This window comes from Balaenoptera physalus, assembly GCF_965194825.1.
Source record: "Balaenoptera physalus genome assembly, chromosome: 15".
Lineage (NCBI taxonomy): Eukaryota > Metazoa > Chordata > Mammalia > Artiodactyla > Balaenopteridae > Balaenoptera > Balaenoptera physalus.
The window spans coordinates 43,463,757-43,483,206 of record NC_138894.1 but is presented as its reverse complement, the minus strand read 5'-3'; the positions used below and the strand labels follow the sequence as shown (position 1 = coordinate 43,483,206).

Sequence of the window (19,450 nt, the reverse complement as noted above, 5' to 3'; positions counted from 1 at the left end):
ATCTCCTTGCCTCATCTGCAGAATCATGGCCCTTTACCCACCCAATCTCCCCAAGTCTCTTCCCCCCACCCTGTCTCAACTCGTGCTTTACCCTCAGAGTACCTACTCTTTATCCTCAAACACACCATGCTCTTTGACACCATCGAGACTTTACTGTCCCTCGTATCTAAAATAGCTCTCCCCAATCCTCTCCCAGCTGTCCACAGCCACCACTGATGTCACCTTCTTGCTGTAGCTTGCCACAACAAAGCAAAATTAATTCCTCCCTCATCCAAATTCCCGCAGCAGCACTTTGTCTGTCTATATTGCCTGTCATATGATATGAGAGCATTCGTTCCCGTGTCTGTCTCATGGTGGTTGGGCAATGCACTCTTTGGAGGAGAGGGATCATTTTGTATTCCTACGAACATCCCTGGGGCCTGGAACACAGGAGGCGCTCCAGGAATGTTGTTGGAAAGTGGTGAGAGCAGCAGCATCGGAAGATATTTTTTGTGCTCCAAGGGTCCTGGGAAGCTCCTCGGGACCAGGAACACAGGACAGGCTCCTGCGTGACAGGATCTCTCCTCCCTCTCTTACCACATTCTTCAGAGGGGCTCAGCTTGGGTCCTGGAGGAGAGAATCCATCAGTTCTAGTGCAAGGAGGGTATTCTGGGGGCAGAGTTTGGTTTGGGGGCTCAAAGTGTCCTTTGAAGGAAATCAAGGTTATTTCTCAAATCCATGAGGATGGCTCCCTAAGCAGGAGGTACAGAGAGATGGAGTTGCCATTTATGATCTGGCTGACTTTGAACACGTTACGTAATCTCTCTGAGCCTCAGTATCTTCATCTGTACAGATGGGGAGATAATCATACCTCGTGTTTCTGTGAAGATTAATAATTACTACTTATTGGATTTACTGTAGCACTGCGGGCTCTATAAACATCAGCCGGTGAGAAAGAAATAGAGACAGAATCAGAACCACTACACCATATGAAAAGGACATGGAAAAATGCAAAAGACTACACAAATGTTACTACAGTTATTTACTGAAAGCGCATTTAGACTTCAGAACCTTCGTCCTGTTAGGAACTGAAACTGGAAAAAAAGACATTTTTCCTGAGCCATGCTAAATAGTTGTTATAGGAAGTACAAAGGTGAGGGGATGGGAAGGACGGCTAGTTGTCCACCAACAAATTGTGCCTCACCTTCCACAGGCTTAATTACTTCTGGGAAGTGGCTACCGAGCCAGGGACTACATTTCCTGCCCTCCCTTGTATGTAGGTGGGACCATGTAATAGGTTCTCCTAAGGAATGTGATCAAATGAAAGGTGTCACTTGCAGGTTAAGATGGCTAAGAAGAGGGTGTGAAGAGCCAAAAGGTAAAAACAACCCAAGTGTCCATTAATAGATGAATGGATAAACAAAATGTGGTTTACACATATCATGGAATATTATACAGCCTTAAAAAGGAAGGAAATTCTAACAGGTGCTACAACATGGGTGAAACTTGAAGACATTATGCTAAATAAAATAATCCAGTCACAAAGGTACAAATATTCTATGTGTCCACTTACATGAGTAGCCAAATTCATAGAGACGGAAAGTAGAATGATAGTTGCCCAGGGCTGGAGGAGAGCAGAGAATGGGGAGTTAGTGTTTAATGGGTATAGAGTTTCAGTTTGGGAAGATGAAAAAGTTCTGGAGATGGATGGTGATGATGGTTGTAGAACAATGTGAATGTGCTTAATGCCACTGAACTGTACATTGAAAAATGGTTAAAATGGTAAATTTAATGTATATTTTATCACAATAAAAAAAAAGAAGAGGGCTTCCCTGGTGGCGCAGTGGTTGAGAATCTGCCTGCTAATGCAGGGGACACGGGTTCGAGCCCTGGTCTGGGAAGATCCCACATGCCAAGGAGCAACTGGGCCCGTGAGCCACAACTACTGAGCCTGCGCATCTGGAGCTTGTGCTCCGCAACAAGAGGCCGCGATAGTGAGAGGCCCGCGCACCGCGATGAAGAGTGGCCCCCGCTTGCCACAACTAGAGAAAGCCCTTGCACAGAAACGAAGACCCAACACAGCCAAAAATAAATAAATAAATAATAAAAATAAAGGAATTCCTTTTAAAAAAAAAGTCTTTTAAAAAAAAAAGATTTATGTCTTATAAAAAAAAAAAAAAAAAAAAAAAAAAGAAGAGGATGTGATTTCTCTACATCCACCAGTTAGATGCAGAGGACTTTCAGGTCCTAGGATGGAAAGAGCCACATGATGGAAATAGCCACATGACAAAAAGCCACTTGCTGACTGGGAATCTGGCACTGGACCCTTATATGAGTGATAAGTAGACTTCTAATGTGTTAAACCACTGAAATCGGGGTTTAACTGTTACAGAAGCTAGTGGAACCCTGACTAACACGACCTGTGGCCGATACTCATGGCTGATGTCACAGCATGATACCACTGCAACACGGTCCTCTGAGAACAAGACACGGTCCTCTGAGAACAAGACGGAGGATGCCTTCAGAGCTTGGCTTGGTTTGGGGATGAGCAGATCTTTGTGCTGAGGGCCCATCTCCAAGTTCAGCAGTTCTCAAAGACTGAATCACAACCCCTTGGTTACGAGATGGATTCCAAGGACTTTGTTGCTACGGAAACCCAGAGGAGTTTGTCTCCCTGAAAGACACATAACTCATTCAGTGATAGGAACTGGCTGTGGGCTTGGGCTGTAGGAATGCAGAGGAGAATGGAACTGTGGTCCTCAGTCAGCCAGAGGCAGACATGGGAACCTGTCCCCACATGCTGTCCTGGCCCAGCCTGCCCAGGGGAGGTGGCTCCCTGTGACTCCAGTTGGGCAGTAGCTTTAGCTGAGCACAGCGTTCAAGGGGCCAGGGATTGTCCTGTCTTGGGCTCAAAGGACAATTGCCAGTGGGACCTGTACCAGGGCTGCTGGCTGTGCCACAAACTCCAGGATCAGCAACAAGAGAAGTCCCAGCCTCAGGGTTAGAGGAAGTGTGAGCAACCAGGACAGGCTTTGGGGCTCAAACGAGGTCATGGAATTACAAACTGGCAGCAACGGCAGCAACCATGCAAGCTGTTGTCCAGGCTCTGGCCCTGCTGGCTTTGGTGCCCACCCAAGGGCCCTGGGTTTGGCAGTGACTGAGGAGCCCCCAGCCTGAAGGCATGCATCTGAGGTGGCACCAGTGGCCCAAGAGACCAGGAGTGACCATTGGGTTCCAGGTAATCATCCTGGGAACCTGGACTTCTTGGGCTTATCACAGGACAAATGACCTGGGGAAAGAGAGAAGGTCATCCTTACAATAGAGGGGATGAAGCTGGAGCCAAAGTAATAGAACTGATGAAAGAGATGCAACTTCGTTTCATTCTCAGTTTTGCAAAGAATTTACTGTTTTAATGAATTACAGCAATTCAAGTTTACCCTATAATGACAATACTCTTACATGCATTCTTCCTGAGCTCCTAAGCTGGAGAGGAAGAGATGGAATGTGGGCTAGAGAGCCAGGAATTGCACACAAATTTGACAGTTGTGTCAAAATCTGGCAGTGTCTATGGGGTGACTCATGCAGGTAAAGGTCATGTGAGTTGCATTAAAATAAAGGTTGAGAATGATTGTGTTTTCTAGATTTTTTTTCAAGGATTCAATGTTTGTTAAATGCATGCATGCCTCCCTGTCCTTGTCACCATAGTTTAAAATCTCCAGAATTCTCCATAGTGGCCATCAGCACTGCTGTTGACTCTTAGCTCTTTTCAGCTTATCCTAGGCATTCACCATGTGACGTGACACCAGGCTCTGAGGCATTCAGAGATGACAAATGGCACAACAGTCAAAGAAAAAAGTGCAGACCCTGCCTTTCTCTGCATCCCCTGTCTCTTTGAGTCATCCCCCCATCTTCCTACAGGGTAGTGTCTGTTTCTTTCTCCACCTCTGGGCTAATGTTTGCATTTTCCTTTACTAAGGCCCAAGTGGTGTGGAAGCACCCTGCCTATGGTCTGAGCCTTATTTTTAAAAAGCTGTTCTGACTTCCCTGGCATTTTGCACATTCTTATGCAACCTCAGCCTGGGCCTTATACAAAAGCCCACTGATAAGCGTCTGAAGCCAGCCTTTGAAATGGTGCCAAGGCCGCCTGGGTCCCTTGCTGCTTCCTGGGAGCTGGTCCCAGGGCCAGTGCTGAGCACCAGGCCTCCCGCCTGCCTGACCTGGGCAGGGCCCAGCTGAGAGTGGAAGCCCTTGGGAAAGGGAGGCCAATTGACTTTTGCCAACTGGAGGCTGAGTCAGAGCTGCCAATCTGGAATCCCAGGTCCCACAACATGACCACACTCTCCTCACCACTCACTTGCCAGGATGACCCAGCACCCTCTCTCCTGCTGTCAGCGCTCACCTGCATGGGAAGCACTCACTGGGTCACGGGAATATTTTCCCATTCCCTTCAGCACCAGGGGTGGGTGGTGGTTGCGGTGACTTGAGGTCATTCAGGGCCCTGCCTGCTCAGTCTCCTCTGTGCCTCCTGCCCTCCTGCTGCCACTGGGAATGGGCTGAACCATTCCTGACACCTGGAGTTGTGCAACACTGCAGGGATGCCATGGGAGAATGAGGATAACCAAGCTGGGCTCATCGTGCCTCACAAAACGCAAAGCATGTGAACCCCAACCTAAGGCCCACTTCCATGAGAAGGCTATTGCCTTGGGTGGGAGGGGGAGAGTAGACTTATGTTCTTGGGATCACCCCTGCTTCCTAGTCTCTGCTTCTGCTGGATTCTTTCAGTTCAAGTCACTTTGCGACCTGCGTGCACTGTCCTGGGTCTGCACCCAGATGTGGAACTCAGGCCCTTGCTTCAATTTCCACCAAAACCAAACCAACCACCCATGGGAGGCCTTTGTGTGTGTCTGTTGAGGTTCTATTCAGGCCAAGGGGGTTTAGGCTGCAGCAATTCAAACAACTTCAAAAGGAATTTTTGATCTTTAATGATCCTCTTTGAGGCTGCCCCACCTCCGGAGATTTTTCACTGGCCAGACCACCCCACGTTGCTAATCAAGACCATGTTTCTCAAAAGTGTGGTTCATGAGCCGCCTGCACCAGAATTCCCAGTGTGGAAGTGGGGTCTGTTGGGGGGAGTGTGTGTGTGTGTGTGTGTGTGTGTGTGTGTGTGTGTGTGCACATGTGTGTGCGTAAGAGAGAGACAAGGGGAGTTTGTATTTTGGCTTGTTTGTTTGGATTTTGTTTTTTTGTTAGGACTCCTGTTTGTAAGGGAAGCTTTACCTTTGGGGCTGTTTTCCTATATTATTTACAGTGCCCACTCCCTAGAGTGACCTCTTAGACTACATCCACAAAATCCAAAGAGTTGAAAGGAACAATGGACACCATCTAGTTCAGGGGCCTTCAAGCATTTTGCTTTCATATCCCTCAAAAGAATCGTGAGACACTATGCACTCCCCTCAAACATTTTTATGTTGGTATCTAAAATTTTTCATCTTAAGTTTAAATAACTGCAAAAGATTAAAGTCCATTGTAAATTTGAAATATTTTAATAGTTTAAACATTTAAAAATTTCTATTGTCACTGATTTAAATGTATCCAAATAGAATTTAAACATTAAAATAATTGATACCCTCCATCATCCTTTTAAAAATATCATGAATGCTCACTCCTTTAACAGTCAGAAATTTTACATTACTTCTTTATCTCCTTGAATTTGTATTTCCATTTCTCTTCCCCATAGAACTTTACCCTAATATAACATAAATTTATGATTTAAATATTTTATTAATCACCTTGTCATAGTTCTCTTAAAAATGTATAGAGATTCAAATTTAATTTTTTTCCTTTTCTGTGGCCATAAAGCTCTAAAGCTGTGTTGTCCAATACTGTAGCTACTGGCCACATGTGACTATTAAAATTTTTTTAATTAAATAAAAATTGAAATTCGGTTCCTCATTCACACTAGCCACATTTCAGGCATTCAATAGCCACACGTGGCGGATGGAAATTGTATTGGATGGAGCAAATAGAAAACATTTCCATCATCACAGAAAGTTCTATTGGACAGCGCTGGTCTACAGCATGAAGATTTTCTTCCAGAATGAGTTATCATTACAATTAGTAGTAACACACAATTCATCAAAATAACATAAATATATCACACGATTATTAAATATTTTGATAAAATACTATTATCCCAAAGAATTTTATTAGGAAATGCTTGTCTTAATGAGAAAGCATTGGTGCTGTTTTATCCATATATCCATGGATGAATATTACTCTCTCTAGAATGAGAGTGGGTTCAGCCTCAATTCTAGCTTTAATTTTTCACTTTTAAAAATATAAGTGCCAAGAAAACTTGTTCAGAATGGAGGGATTTTATTGTAGTGGTATTATTTGATTCTCTGAACTCTTTCTGAGTTCATGCATAATGACAATATTATTATTAATCATTTATCATGTGATATTATTAAATGTTCATTAGTTTCTCCTCCACCTTTGTTAAAATGATGGGATAATATCTGATTTGCAAACGGATTTGTAATCCTATCTTTAGAGTAATTTACTTTCTCAGCTAGAACCAGTACTTTGAATTGTCTCTTTGGTTGGAGTCTGGAGATTTTTACCAATGACAAAATGACAGGATGGACCACATCTTTCTTCTGAAAAAACATGGGAAAAGGACACTTTGAAAAGAGGAAAGGGGAAAGGAGAATAGCTCAAACACAGGAGTATTCTCAGGGAGACCAGTTTTAGTAAAGAGGACATCTGGAAGTGAGCATCTAGAAATTGATTCTTTAATAGAATCTGTATTGGAACCTTTTAGAATGTCTTCATGGACCTGGGAATATGCTTACCCCAGTTTAAAGACCGCTGCTCCAGGAATTCCAAATGTTTTTCAATTTAGCTCTCACACTCTCCTCTCTTGGCCTCCATTTTTCTTTATCCAAATATATGAATTTGTACACCACAGTTAAAGGCCTATTCTTTTTTTTCTCTCTTTTTGTTTGTTTCTTTCTTTCCAATATTTTATACCTAAAAAAGAAATAAAGATACATATATATTTAAATAAGACATATATACATATATAGTATATAATAATAAGCATAAATTTATCTATAAATTTATATGTATATAACAATTAAGCAAATACCTATGAACCTACCACTCCACTTAAAGCCAAATGGTCCTAAGGAAGTAGAACAATACCAAATGACCCGAATGTCTCAGTTTCCCTCCTTCTGGGCACATGATCAGATGGCACTTCCCCACTCCCTTGAAGTTATACATGGCCATGTGACTTGCTCTGGCCAATAGGGTGTAAGCAGAAGCAACAAGTGTCTCTCCTAGATGGCCTTTAAGAGCCAGTGCATGCCTTGTCATGTTCCCTCCCCCCACCACACTTACTAGAGACACACCAATTGATGAAGTCCCTATTAGCTGACCCATAATGAACCTCTGTTGTATCTAAGCCATTGAGATTTCAGGGGCTGTTTGTTACTGAAGCATAACTAGCTCATCATAACTGAAACAGAAATATCTCTGAAACTTCATGTATATCCTTTGGCAGTGGTATTCCTTTCCCTCTTCCCCAGAGATAACCACTATCCTTGCTTTCCTTTAAGGTTTTGCCATATATTTTTATCACTAAACAATATATTTTATGTTTTTAATATCTATAAATATGAAATCATATTTTATTGTTTTTTGTAAAGTATTGTCTGTGAGACTCAGCAATACTATGAATATTTCATAGTATTTATTTATCAATTCTACTATTTATAAACATTTAAGTTGAGTTTCTTTTTGCTGTTATAAATAATACCACTCTGAACATGCTTGTATATATCTACTGGGAGAGAAGTAAGAAATGTTCTCTGGAATAGCAGAGAACCTCTGGGAGCCCCTGAGATGATCTCAGCGGGGGGGTGGGGGGGTGGGCAGGGGAAGTCTGTTAAGTCAAAACTATTTTCATAATAATACAAAGGTTTTTTTTGGCTTTTTTACTCTCAATCTCTCATAAGTAAATGGTGGAGTTTTCCACCACCTACATGAGATATCACAACACACAGATGCAGAAGCAGATATGAGAATTCCAGCTGTCTTCTATTAAGTCAGATTTGCAAGACTATAAAACAATGTCACTCTTCCCACTAAGTTGTTTTGTTTTAGAAAATATAGTTATTTTCCATAAACGTTGTTAGTGTGTAATGAGTTTTTATTGTTACTTTTAAACGAATTAATAAGTTTTTGAATTCTTAGGTTTAATTTCTAATATGGTAAATATTGGTCGATATAACTCACCCAAGCAAAAGTTATTTGGGGTCCTCAACAATATTTCAGAGTGAAAAGGGGTCCTGAGACCGAAAGGTTTGAGAACTGCTGCTCTAGGACAAATAACTAGAAATGGAATTTCTGGGTTGGTTTTGCATTTTCATCTTCCCTGTATAATGCGACAAGTTCTCCCAAGTGGTTGTACCAAGTCACCTTCCCACCAGCAACACTTGAGAGTTCCTATAGCAGCATAGACGATCCACCTTCTCAGAAAGCCTCGTGAAGGGGGTGGGCTTAAAAAGCATCCACTCCTCCCCTCTGCCTTCCCCTGCCCTCACACAGGTTTTCCAGGTGGGCTTCCCAGGTGAACCAGATTAACAGTCTACTTCCTGAAAAGAGGGGGCTCCCTTGGCTCTGGAGGCCACCGTGAGGCTCTGAAGTCAAAGAGATTATGAAATGCCCCAACCCACCAGGGACAGCTGTGGGTTGGGGTTCTGCACAGGAGAATGAATTATTGCAGACTGAGAGTCTGTTTATCCACTTAGGGTCTCGTTGGAACCATGCTGATTTTAGACCTCTCTGCAATTATAAATGTGTAACTCCTTTCCCCCTCTTCATCAAGGCCCCTTGCTCCCCCTCAGAGCTTTCCTTCCCCGAGTTCACCTTGCCAGAGCAGTCAGCCAAGGCAGATTGTCTGCACATCTGTATCCCTTACCCTCCCCAGCCTAAAAAAGCCCTGAAGAGGCCATGATTGGCTCTGGCTCTAATGGGCTGGAAAGGAGCTTCCCAGGAGAGTTTCCCAGCCTTGTCCTGGAAGAGAAAATCTAGAAGGCGTGTTCATGCCTCAGAAACACGAAGAGGTGGGGCTGATTTTTGCACTCCATTGTTCCAAAGCATTCTCAGGCAGGGACCATGAATAGTTTATAATATTCCTTCTTCGAAAACAAACACACACACCTGGGAATAATTGCATTATTCCCAGCCTAGGAAGTAGGCTGGCCTGGAAGAATAAAAACCCTCTTCATTTTCAGAAACATGTTTACCTCCGAACAGGGTTTTTAACCAGGAAAAATGTTGCTGGGTTGTGTCCACTCCCTTCAATGCCCTCTTCCCTCTGCCCTTCCCACAAATCCCCCACTTCTGTCACAAGTTGGCAGGAGCTTGCTGTTCCTCAGGCCTGGGCAGCATGCCAGAGCCCTCCCATTTCCCGGAGAGATTTCTTCTATTTCTAAGTAGAGTTGTTTAAAACCGGATGCCACATGGAGCCCGGACTCCTTGCCCTTCAACCCCCCTCCCAACCCCTGGCCCCACAGAGCAAGCCCCTCCTCCCTTCACTGCTCTTGACTTTGGAGCCTGGCGGTGTAACCACAGCCAAGCTCCTTCTGTGGAGCGGGCAGGCGCAGGCTCCTGGCCAATGGGGGTAAGCTGCCAGAGGAAATCTCACTGGGCAGTGAGGCTCCCGAAAGGCCTTCCAGCCACCTCTTCTCTCAGGCCCCTCATTTCCTTCTTCCCCTGCCTCACTGTCCTAGAATCCTGAGGCCAGAAGAATTAGACCAGCTCATCTAGCCCTCAGACAGAGCCAGACTTAAGCCAGCACAGATTACAGGGAGATAGTCCAGTTGAAAAAACAACCAAAGGAGTACCTACAGCCTTCATTCATTTTGTTCCAATACACAGCCATTCAATCATTCATTCATTTTCTATCCAAAAAGGTATCTACCATGTACCAGCTGCTGTTCACAGTACTGTGCTGTCATGGATCTTATGTACTGATAGACGTTAGAAATTTAATACAAGGAAAGAAGGAATAGGAAATCGGAAAAATGATAATAAAGAGAATAATTAGAAGGCTGCTCAGTCCCAGAATATGAAAATATCCTTGACCCTGTTGCAGTCTTATAGGTGCATCCAGGGCTTACCAGGCCTGAAGCCCAGATCTAGCAATCAAGAAGGCCGAAAAACCTGCCAAGAGTGTAACGGCTAATGGGAGTGGGAAATTGGAAGTGCAGCTTTGAATTTCCCCCAACACGCGTATGGACGCGAGCCATCTGAAGCTTAGAGGGGTGGGCCCTGGACCCAGCAGCAGCAGCAGAGCCCTCTGCTCACGTCTGGGGGGCAGCTGGCAGTTAGAGGGTCTCCCCCAGACCGGGGGAGGGGCCCCTGACCTCCTTCCCTGGTGCTGCTTTTCTGGTTGCTACAGGAACTATGAATCCATTATACCCACAGGTGGCCCATGACGATGGGGGGGGGACGACCCAAAAAGAAACAGCCACTGCCTTCCTCGAGAGCTGTGGTGGTGTCTACGTCTTTGCAAACCAAATTCAGTTTTCCACAGTGAACTAGTCATCTGTGTGGGAGCCTTTACCACTGTTCCTGATTATTGCTTCTTGGATAAGGCCTTCAACATTTTGCTTTCAGTTTCCAGCTTCTCTGTCACATGGATAGTGATCTATAAGTACACATTCATTCATTCAAGGAGCATGCACTGGGTGGCAACCATGTGCCAGGCCCTGTGCAGGACGCTGAGAATGCTCTTTTGGAGGAGGAGCATGGGCCCTGTCCTGAGGGTTGTAATGGGAGACGCAGGCACCTAAGAAATGCTCTCAGGAGGGACTAGTGGGCTGAGTGTCTGGGGCAGACAGGAGGGCACTCATGTCTCCCTGGGGGTGGGGGAGATCTGAGAGTTCATCCAGTGTTGGTTGCACTGCGCTAGGCACTGACATCTCAGGAGGGACAGTGAGCTCATTCGAGATGAATGAATAGAACTTTCCAAGGGAGGCACCTGACGGGGAGGGAGCCGGGAGCTGGGTAGTCAGAGTGAATAGCTTCTGCAAAGGCTGAGACAGGGAAAAGGGCTAGGTTCACAGCAGGCCAAAGAGTATTTCCCGTGTGGGGGTGGGGATGCAGCCTGACGAGGTGGAGGGTGTGTATGGAGGAGGTGCCAAGGAGAGTTTAGACTTTGTCCTATTACAAGAGGGAACTGTGGAAGGCTTTTAAAGCATGACATGATCAGATCTGAGAGATACACTCACACACATACATACATACATATATACTACACACACACATACACACATACAGATATCTATAAAATAAACTATTCTAAATGTATACACACTTGAAATACATATATATGCATGTATTTCACCCCTATAAATATAGATAAATCAGTTACTATGCTTTTCTTCCTCTATTCACTCTCTCCTCGTCAGTCAGAGGCCTGCACATTGCCCAGGAGAATTACGATTCTCTTAGCAGAAATATAAAGAGAAAAACACAGTTAATATTCAGCTGGGGTTTTTTTCCCTTTCTTCCAAATGATGCTCTTGAGAATCAATAAGCAAGGCTCTAGGGAACTGAATTTGGAAGAGGAGGGGAGAGAGGGGTGGGCAGAGGACAACCCTCCCAAGGGGGCCTCCTCCTGCCCCCCGCCACCGGCGTGGGGCACGGCACAGAGGGAGGCTGGAGATGCAGGCGGCCTGCGGAAGAGTCCGCGTGACAGACTGCCGGCGCCTAGCATGTAGAGTACTAGCGGGCGGAGCAGAAATGATGCCTGCACCTGCGGCCGGTTCAGCGTCTTCCCACCAGCAGATCTCCACGCCAGGGCAGAAGGGGTTGAAGTTATACATCAACAGCTGGCTGAGTGCTTTGGAGGGGGTCACACCACAGTGGGAGGGGCCACGCTGCAGGGGGAGGGGCCACGCCGCAGGGGGAGGAGCCCACCCCAGGGAGGAGGGGCACGTGAAACTGTTGAGCTCCGTCTGAACTGGCTGAGATGACGGTTTAGGACAGTCCTCGCTGCTCCCCCCCTCCAAAAATACCCCAGAAGTATCGTCCCTGGGACGCCACACAAGAGGAAGGAATGGTGGGGACATACCGCCTATCATTAAATATGCATATCATTAAATATGATACGAATGGTGGGGATATACCACATATCATTAAAATATTTTTTTAGGTGACTTACAAAATCTACCCACTGTGAAAAATCTTTTTAAATTTGATAAAGAAATAAGGTATAAGGAGAAAATGGGGGAGATGTAGAAGAAAGGAGATTCATGTAGAAGGAAAGTCAGTACTCAGTTATTTACACTGATCTTATAAAATTTTCAAAAGTAGGCTCTAAATTAGGCTGTGAGCTTCCTATGAAACACAGCAAAAATGAAAATGTGAAAGTTACAAAATTGACATTGTACAAAAGATCAAAAACCAGTTCCTCAGGAATACTCTACTCTTCCTTGTTCTGAGACTTGAGTGATCTTTCCCCTCCAAGTCCTCATAAAGGGCAGTCTCCCAGTGCCCTCAACAGCTTTCCAGCAATCCAAGCAACGCTAACTTTCTATGGCAATTTCCGTAGGGTCACTGAGGGTGACAGATATTCCAAAGCTCAATTTAGGACAGCAATTCTATCAGGTGATAAAGGAGGAAAGCCAAACTCATTTACCCATGGTATTAGACTTACCTGATGTGGATCCAAGAATAAGATCTACATTATCTAAAGAGTGGACTGCATATCTTTCAAGCAATCCTCTGTAAATATTTGTTAAAAGTTGAGTCATACATAGTTAGAAGTTATATTATTTGAAAAGAACCCAGCTAGAATAATTTTCTATTACTGATTAAAAGCAAATCAGTAATCTTAAAACTCAATCTAACACATATCCAAAGAAACACTAGAAAGTCATTAACGATTATTTTCTATATCATAATTTTCACAATCTGACAAATGTCCGTAATACTACAGTTAAATAAGAATTCAGCAACAAAATATGATGTATAGCATGAAGCACTGGGAAAAGAAAAGGAAAGATATAAAATATTAACTGGTTACTTCTAAGTGGAAAAATGTGTATATATATATATAGAGAGAGAGAGAGAGAGAGAGAGAAGAGTAGAAGGAAAGTATAAATGTTAACTGTCTCTCTCTAGGTAGTAGACTCCTACCACTTTGCTCTTGCATAGTTTGGGTTCTCCTTACTCCTAAGACAAGGATTTGGGTGCAGGTAGTATGTTTGGAGATAATCCCAGGAAGCACTAGAAGGGGAGTGGGAAAGTGAAACAGAGAAGGGAAGAAAGCCAAAAAGCAGTGCATTGGTGAGTGGATTGCCAGTGTGAGCAACTGGAATGAAATCCCCAGGGACTCTCTGAGAGGCCGTGTGGAACATACCTCAGTGTTGTCTGGCACTAAGGGTCAGACAGCTGGGGTGTTTATCCACCCACTCTCACCCCCATTGTTGAGGATTGCCCCTGGGGTGTTAACTCCCTGGTACTTTCGACCTGCCCTGTGTGGAGGCCAAACAGGCCCCTGTGGCCTCAAGAAGATAAAGTCCTCACAAAGGGGACAGAGATGCTGAAGAAAGGAAGTCACTGACAGATAAGGGAACTGTCCATCAACTGTAGGGGACCTCCAGGACGGATTGAGGAATATGGGCAGATGACAGACACTGCAGTTTCCAAATTTTCTACGTATATTACTTTTGCTATTGGGAAAATATTTATAAAAATCAATTTGTCAGAAGATATCTATTGGCACCTGTTATGAGGATTAAATAGCTGACCATGACTCTCCTGAACAATGACAATCCCATCTCTGTCTGAAGGTGGGCTGGGGCAGTACAACTGAAGGAAGGAACTTTGTTGAGACAAATATGCTGGGACCAGTCCAGAACACAAACCAACGAGAAGTCAAGATCTCAAACCTTCACCCATGGAATGCTAGCCACACTGAGGTTGGCCTAAACTTTGTTCACATTAGAAGTAGCCAACTGTCCACTAGAGTCATAGAGTTCAGTCATGCATTCATGAAGCGTTTAAATTTGAGTTTCCAAGGAAAGATGGCTTTCACTTTATTTTTCTAAATTAATTAATTAATTGTTTGTTTGTTTATTTATTTATTTATTTTTGGCTGTGATGAGTCTTCATTGCTGCGCATGGGCTTTCTCTAGTTGCGGCAAACGGGCTACTCTTCGTTGAGGTGTGTGGGCTTCTCATTGCAGTGGCTTCTCTTGCTGTGGAGCACAGGCTCTAGATGCATGGGCTTCTAGAAGTAGAAGCATGTGGGTAGTTGTGGTTTTCGGGCTGTAGAGCGCAGGCTCAGTAGTTGTGGCGCACAGACTTAGTTGCTCTGTGGCATGTGGGATCTTCCCGGACCAGGGCTCGAACCCATGTCCCCTGCATTGGCAGTGGATTCTTAACCACTGTGCCACCAGGGGAGCCCTGGCTTTCACTTTAAATTCATAATCACAAACTTCAAATGCGTGCCCAACACTGCCTGGCAGCATGACTACATCTGTTCTAGTAAGATCATCTTCCCCATTGTTGCAGTCATGAGAATGCCTCACAGGGAGCATAATTAGCCTAAGGCCCCAGCAGCTGTGCTCTGAAATCCATCACTGTGTTGATGCTAAGACCACCTTCCCAGGTGCTGCTTCCCAAAGGCTGAGCTCAGCAGGGACAATAAGGAAACAGGGAACTCCTCTGATGGCCAATTTTGGCTTCCCATTGGCCTATTGAAACTTCTCTAGATTTCATGGCAGTCTAGTACATTTCTACCCGCCCTTCCTTTCCTCTCTCTTCACTTGGAGTCAGACCTGCATCACTGTCTGACAGCTCTCCTATCTTCTTCTGGCTCCCTCCCCATTTTTTCTCACACATGGTTCTACTAATAAAATCCTTCTAGGAATAAACCTACCTAAGGAGACAAAAGACCCATATGCAGAAAACTATAAGACACTGATCAAGAAATTAAAGATGATACAAACAGATAGAGAGATATACCATGTTCCTGGATTGGAAGAATCAACATTGTGAAAATGACTATACTACCTAAAGCAATCTACAGATTCAATGCAATCCCTATCAAACTACCAATGGCATTTTTCACAGAACTAGAACAAAAAATTTCACAATTTGTATGGAAACACAAAAGACCCCGAACAGCCAAAGCAATCTTGAGAAAGAAAAATGGAGCTGGAGGAATCAGGCTCCCTGACTTCAGACTATACTACAAAGCTACAGTAATCAAGACAGTATGGTACTGGCACAAAAACAGAAATATAGATCAATGGAACAGGATAGAAAGCCCAGAGGTAAACCCACACACATATGGTCACCTTATCTTTGATAATGGAGGCAAGAATATACAATGGAGAAAAGATAGCCTCTTCAATAAGTGGTGCTGGGAAAACTGGACAGCTACATGTAAAAGAATGAAATTAGAACACTCCCTAACACCAGACACAAAAATAAACTCAAAATGGATTAAAGACCTAAATGTAAGGCCAGACACTATCAAACTCTTAGAGGAAAACATAGGCAGAACACTCTATATGAAATAAATCACAGCAAGATCCTTTTTGACCCACCTCCTACAGTAATGGAACTAAAAACAAAAATAAACAAATGGGACATAATGAAACTTAAAAGCTTTTGCACAGCAAAGGAAGCCATAAACAAGACGAAAAGACAACCCTCAGAATGGGAGAAAATATTTGTAAATGAAGCAACTGACAAAGGATTAATCTCCAAAATTTACAAGCAGCTCATGCAGCTCAATGTCAAAAAAACCAAACAATCCAATCCAAAAATGGGCAGAAGACCTAAACAGACATTTCTCCAAAGAAGATATACAGATTGCCAACAAACATATGAAAGGATGCTCAACATCACTAATCATCAGAGAAATGCAAATCAAAACTACAATGAGGTATCAGCTCACACCGGTCAGAATGGCCATCATCAAAAAATCTACAAACAATAAATGCTGGAGAGGGTGTGGAGAAAAGGGAACCCTCTTGCACTGTTGGTGGGAATGTAAATTGATACAGCCACTATGGAGAACAGTATGGAGGTTCCTTAAAAACCTAAAAATAGAACTACCATACGACCAAGCAATCCCAATACTGGGCATATACCCTGAGAAAACCATAATTCAAAAAGAGTCATGTACCACAACGTTTATGGCAGCTCTATTTACAATAGCCAGGACATGGAAGCAACCTAAGTGCCCATTGACAGAGGAATGGATAAAGAAGATGTGGCACATATATACAATGGAATATTACTCAGTCATAAAAGAAACGAAATTGAGTTATTTGTAGTGAGATGGATGGACCTACAGTCTGTCATACCGAGTTAAGTAAGTCACAAAGAGAAAAACAAATACCGTATGTTAACATATATAAATGGAATCTAAAAAAAAAAAAAAATGGTTCTGAAGAACCTAGGGGCAGGACAGGAATAAAGACGCAGACGTAGAGAATGGACTTGAGGACACAAGGAGGGGGAAGGGTAAGCTGGGACGAAGTGAGAGAGTGGCATGGACATACATACACTACAAAATGTAAAATAGATAGCTAGTGGGAAGCAGCCACAATGCACACGGAGATCAGCTCGGTGCTTTGTGTCCACCTAGAGGGATGGGATAGGGAGGGTGGGAGGGAGACGCAAGAGGGAGGAGATACGGGGATATATGTATATGTATAGCTGATTCACTTTGTTATACAGCAGAAACTAACACACCATTGTGAAGCAATTATATTCCAATAATGATGTTTTTTAAAAAAGCAAATAAATAAATAAAATAAAATAAATAAAATCCTTGCATGTTTACTCCTGTCTTGGCATCTACTTCTTGCAAGACCTAGACCAATACAGCCTCTCTAAACTGGCTCTTTTCCTCCCTTCTCTCTTCTCAACAACTCCCTTCTCTTCCTCCTAACAGCTGATGTCCTGACTCCTGCTTCATTGAGACAATGGAAGGCATCAGACCCTAAATCCACCAGCAACTCCTTCCAACCCAATATGTGAGGAGGAAGTATCTCTCCTCCTGCCAAAGCCCAGTCTTTCCAGGGGCACTCATGATCTCATCCTGTCCTCCCCAAGAAGATCTTCACTCCTTCAGGTCTCTCCTCCCTCTCCTGCAACACCAATCTCTTCCTCACTCTCTGCTGTCCAACCTCTCTGGCTATTGCCTCATCCTTTACTCCTCTCCTAAACCAAAATTTTAAATCTTTTTAAAAAAAATTTTGTTTTATTTATTTTTTTATACAGCAGGTTCTTATTAGTTATCCATTTTATACATATTAGTGTATATAGGTCAATCTCAATCTCCCAATTCACCACACTACCACCACCACTACCCACTCCAGCCACTTTCCCCCCTTGGTGTCCATATGTTTGTTCTCTACATCTGTGTCTCAATTTCTGCCCTGCAAACCGGTTCATCTGTACCATTTTTCTAGGTTCCACATATATGCGTTAATATACCATATTTGTTTTTCTCTTTCTGACTTCACTCTGTATGACAGTCTCTTAGATCCATCCACATCTCTATAAATGACCCAATTTCGTTCCTTCTTACGGCTGAGTAATATTCCATTGTATATATGTACCACATCTTCTTTATCCACTCATTTGTCAATGGGCATTTAGGTTGCTTCCATGACCTGGCTATTGTAAACAGTGCTGCAATGAACATTGGAGTGCATGTGTCTTTTTGAATTATGGTTTTCTCTGGGTATATGCCCAGCAGTGGGATTGCTGGGTCATATGGTAATTCTATTTTTATTTTTTTAAGGAACCTCCATACTGTTCTCCATAGCGGCTGAATAATTTACATTCCCACCAACAGTGCAAGAGGGTTCCCTTTTCTCCACACCCTCCCCAGCATTTGTTGTTTGTAGATTTTCTGATGATGGCCATTCTAATTGGTGTGAGGTGATACCTCATCGTAGTTTTGATTTGCATTTCTCTAATAATTAGTGATGTTGAGCAGCTTTTCATGTGCTTCTTGGCCATCTGTATGTCTTCTTTGGAGAAATGTCTATTTAAATCTTCTGCCCATTTTTTGATTGGGTTGTTTGCAAAACCAAATTTTTAAGAGCCAATATTTACACATCTTATCTCCACTTACTCACTTCCCATTCACTCCAAATCCACTTCATTTTAGTCTCAGCAACCACTGCTCTAGTGCTCTTGCCAAGGGCAATGCGACCTCCACTCAGGCAAATCCCTGGAACACTCTCCTATCTTCATCCCACTCAACTGTTCAGCAGCATTCAGCACAGTTGACCATTTCCTCATTCTTTAAACCTTCTTCTCTTTTGATTGACACCACAGACTCCCGGTTTTCCTCCTACCCTGCTGGCTACTCCTTCTCAGTCTCTTTTCTTGACCCTTCCTCTTTTGCCAGATATCCAAATGTGGTGTCTTCCAAGGCTCGCAACTCCTTTCTCTGCCCTTTCTCCCTAAGTGAGCTCATTCACACCCTGGCTTTCAAATCCACTAATATGCATATGACTGTCAAGTTTATACCTCCAGCTCTTACATTTCCCCCAATCTTCAGACTTGTTATAGCCATCTGCCTATTCCACATCTCCACTCAGATGTCTAATGGGCATCCCAAATTTAATAGATCAAGAGTTTTTTATTTCTCTCCCCAGATATGCTCCTCCCTGGCCCTCCTCTTCTCAGTAAATGGCATCACCATTCACCCTGTTTGTATTAGTCAGAGATCTAGGAGTGACCTTTAATTCCTCCCTCTTCAACTCCAAACTATAAGGAAAGGCAGATGTGTTCCTCTTTTTGTGTATTTCTAAGTTTTATTCATTACCTGGGCTTTCCTTTCATATATGACTGAATCTTTCCATTGCTCTTGCACTGTAAAGAGAAAGGCTCCTCAGAAAGTGGGGTCTCACTCTGGCAGTCCTCCCAAGGTTACAGAGTTAGGCTCTAGCCCCTTGGAGGATACCACATGCTTCTATGGGGGTCCTCTGTTGTCTAAGACTCTAAGGCTGAAAACCATGCACAGAGAAAAGCACAGAAAGTGGTGTCCCTGAGTATTGGAGACCTGTATCCCACTGAAACCAGATTAGCAACCACAATGCAGTGTCTCAAGGTTAGGGTGGGTGGTTGCTGTTTTATGTTTTATTGGTTGCTGAAAGAAAAGGTGGAGGGGAGAGGAATCATCAGGAAAGCTTCCATAAAATAGGGATCAAATCATCACCGCCCTTGGCAAGGGGGGAGGAGGTGAATCATAACTGTCACATCAAAAGTCAACCCCTCTTTAATGCTCCAGCCTGATCCCAAGTCATGATTTTTAAAACTGCAACAAGAAGGGCTTAGTGTAAACAAGTGTTGAATGAATTAAATTACAGGGAAAAAAAAAAACTAAACATGCTTAGATATAAATCTCAGAGAA

General features: G+C 43.6%; 1 long non-coding RNA gene across 2 annotated transcripts in view; it reads right to left on the bottom strand.

Annotated features, from left to right (window-relative positions):
- The window catches only part of LOC309643703, a 160,282-nt gene that overhangs the window by 106,768 nt on the left and 34,064 nt on the right, over nucleotides 1-19,450 (bottom strand). For both annotated transcript variants that reach the window (XR_014254002.1, XR_014254003.1), the window contains exon 2: nucleotides 6,834-7,011. This is a non-coding gene — a long non-coding RNA (uncharacterized lncRNA). The remainder of the gene's footprint in view (nucleotides 1-6,833; nucleotides 7,012-19,450) is intronic.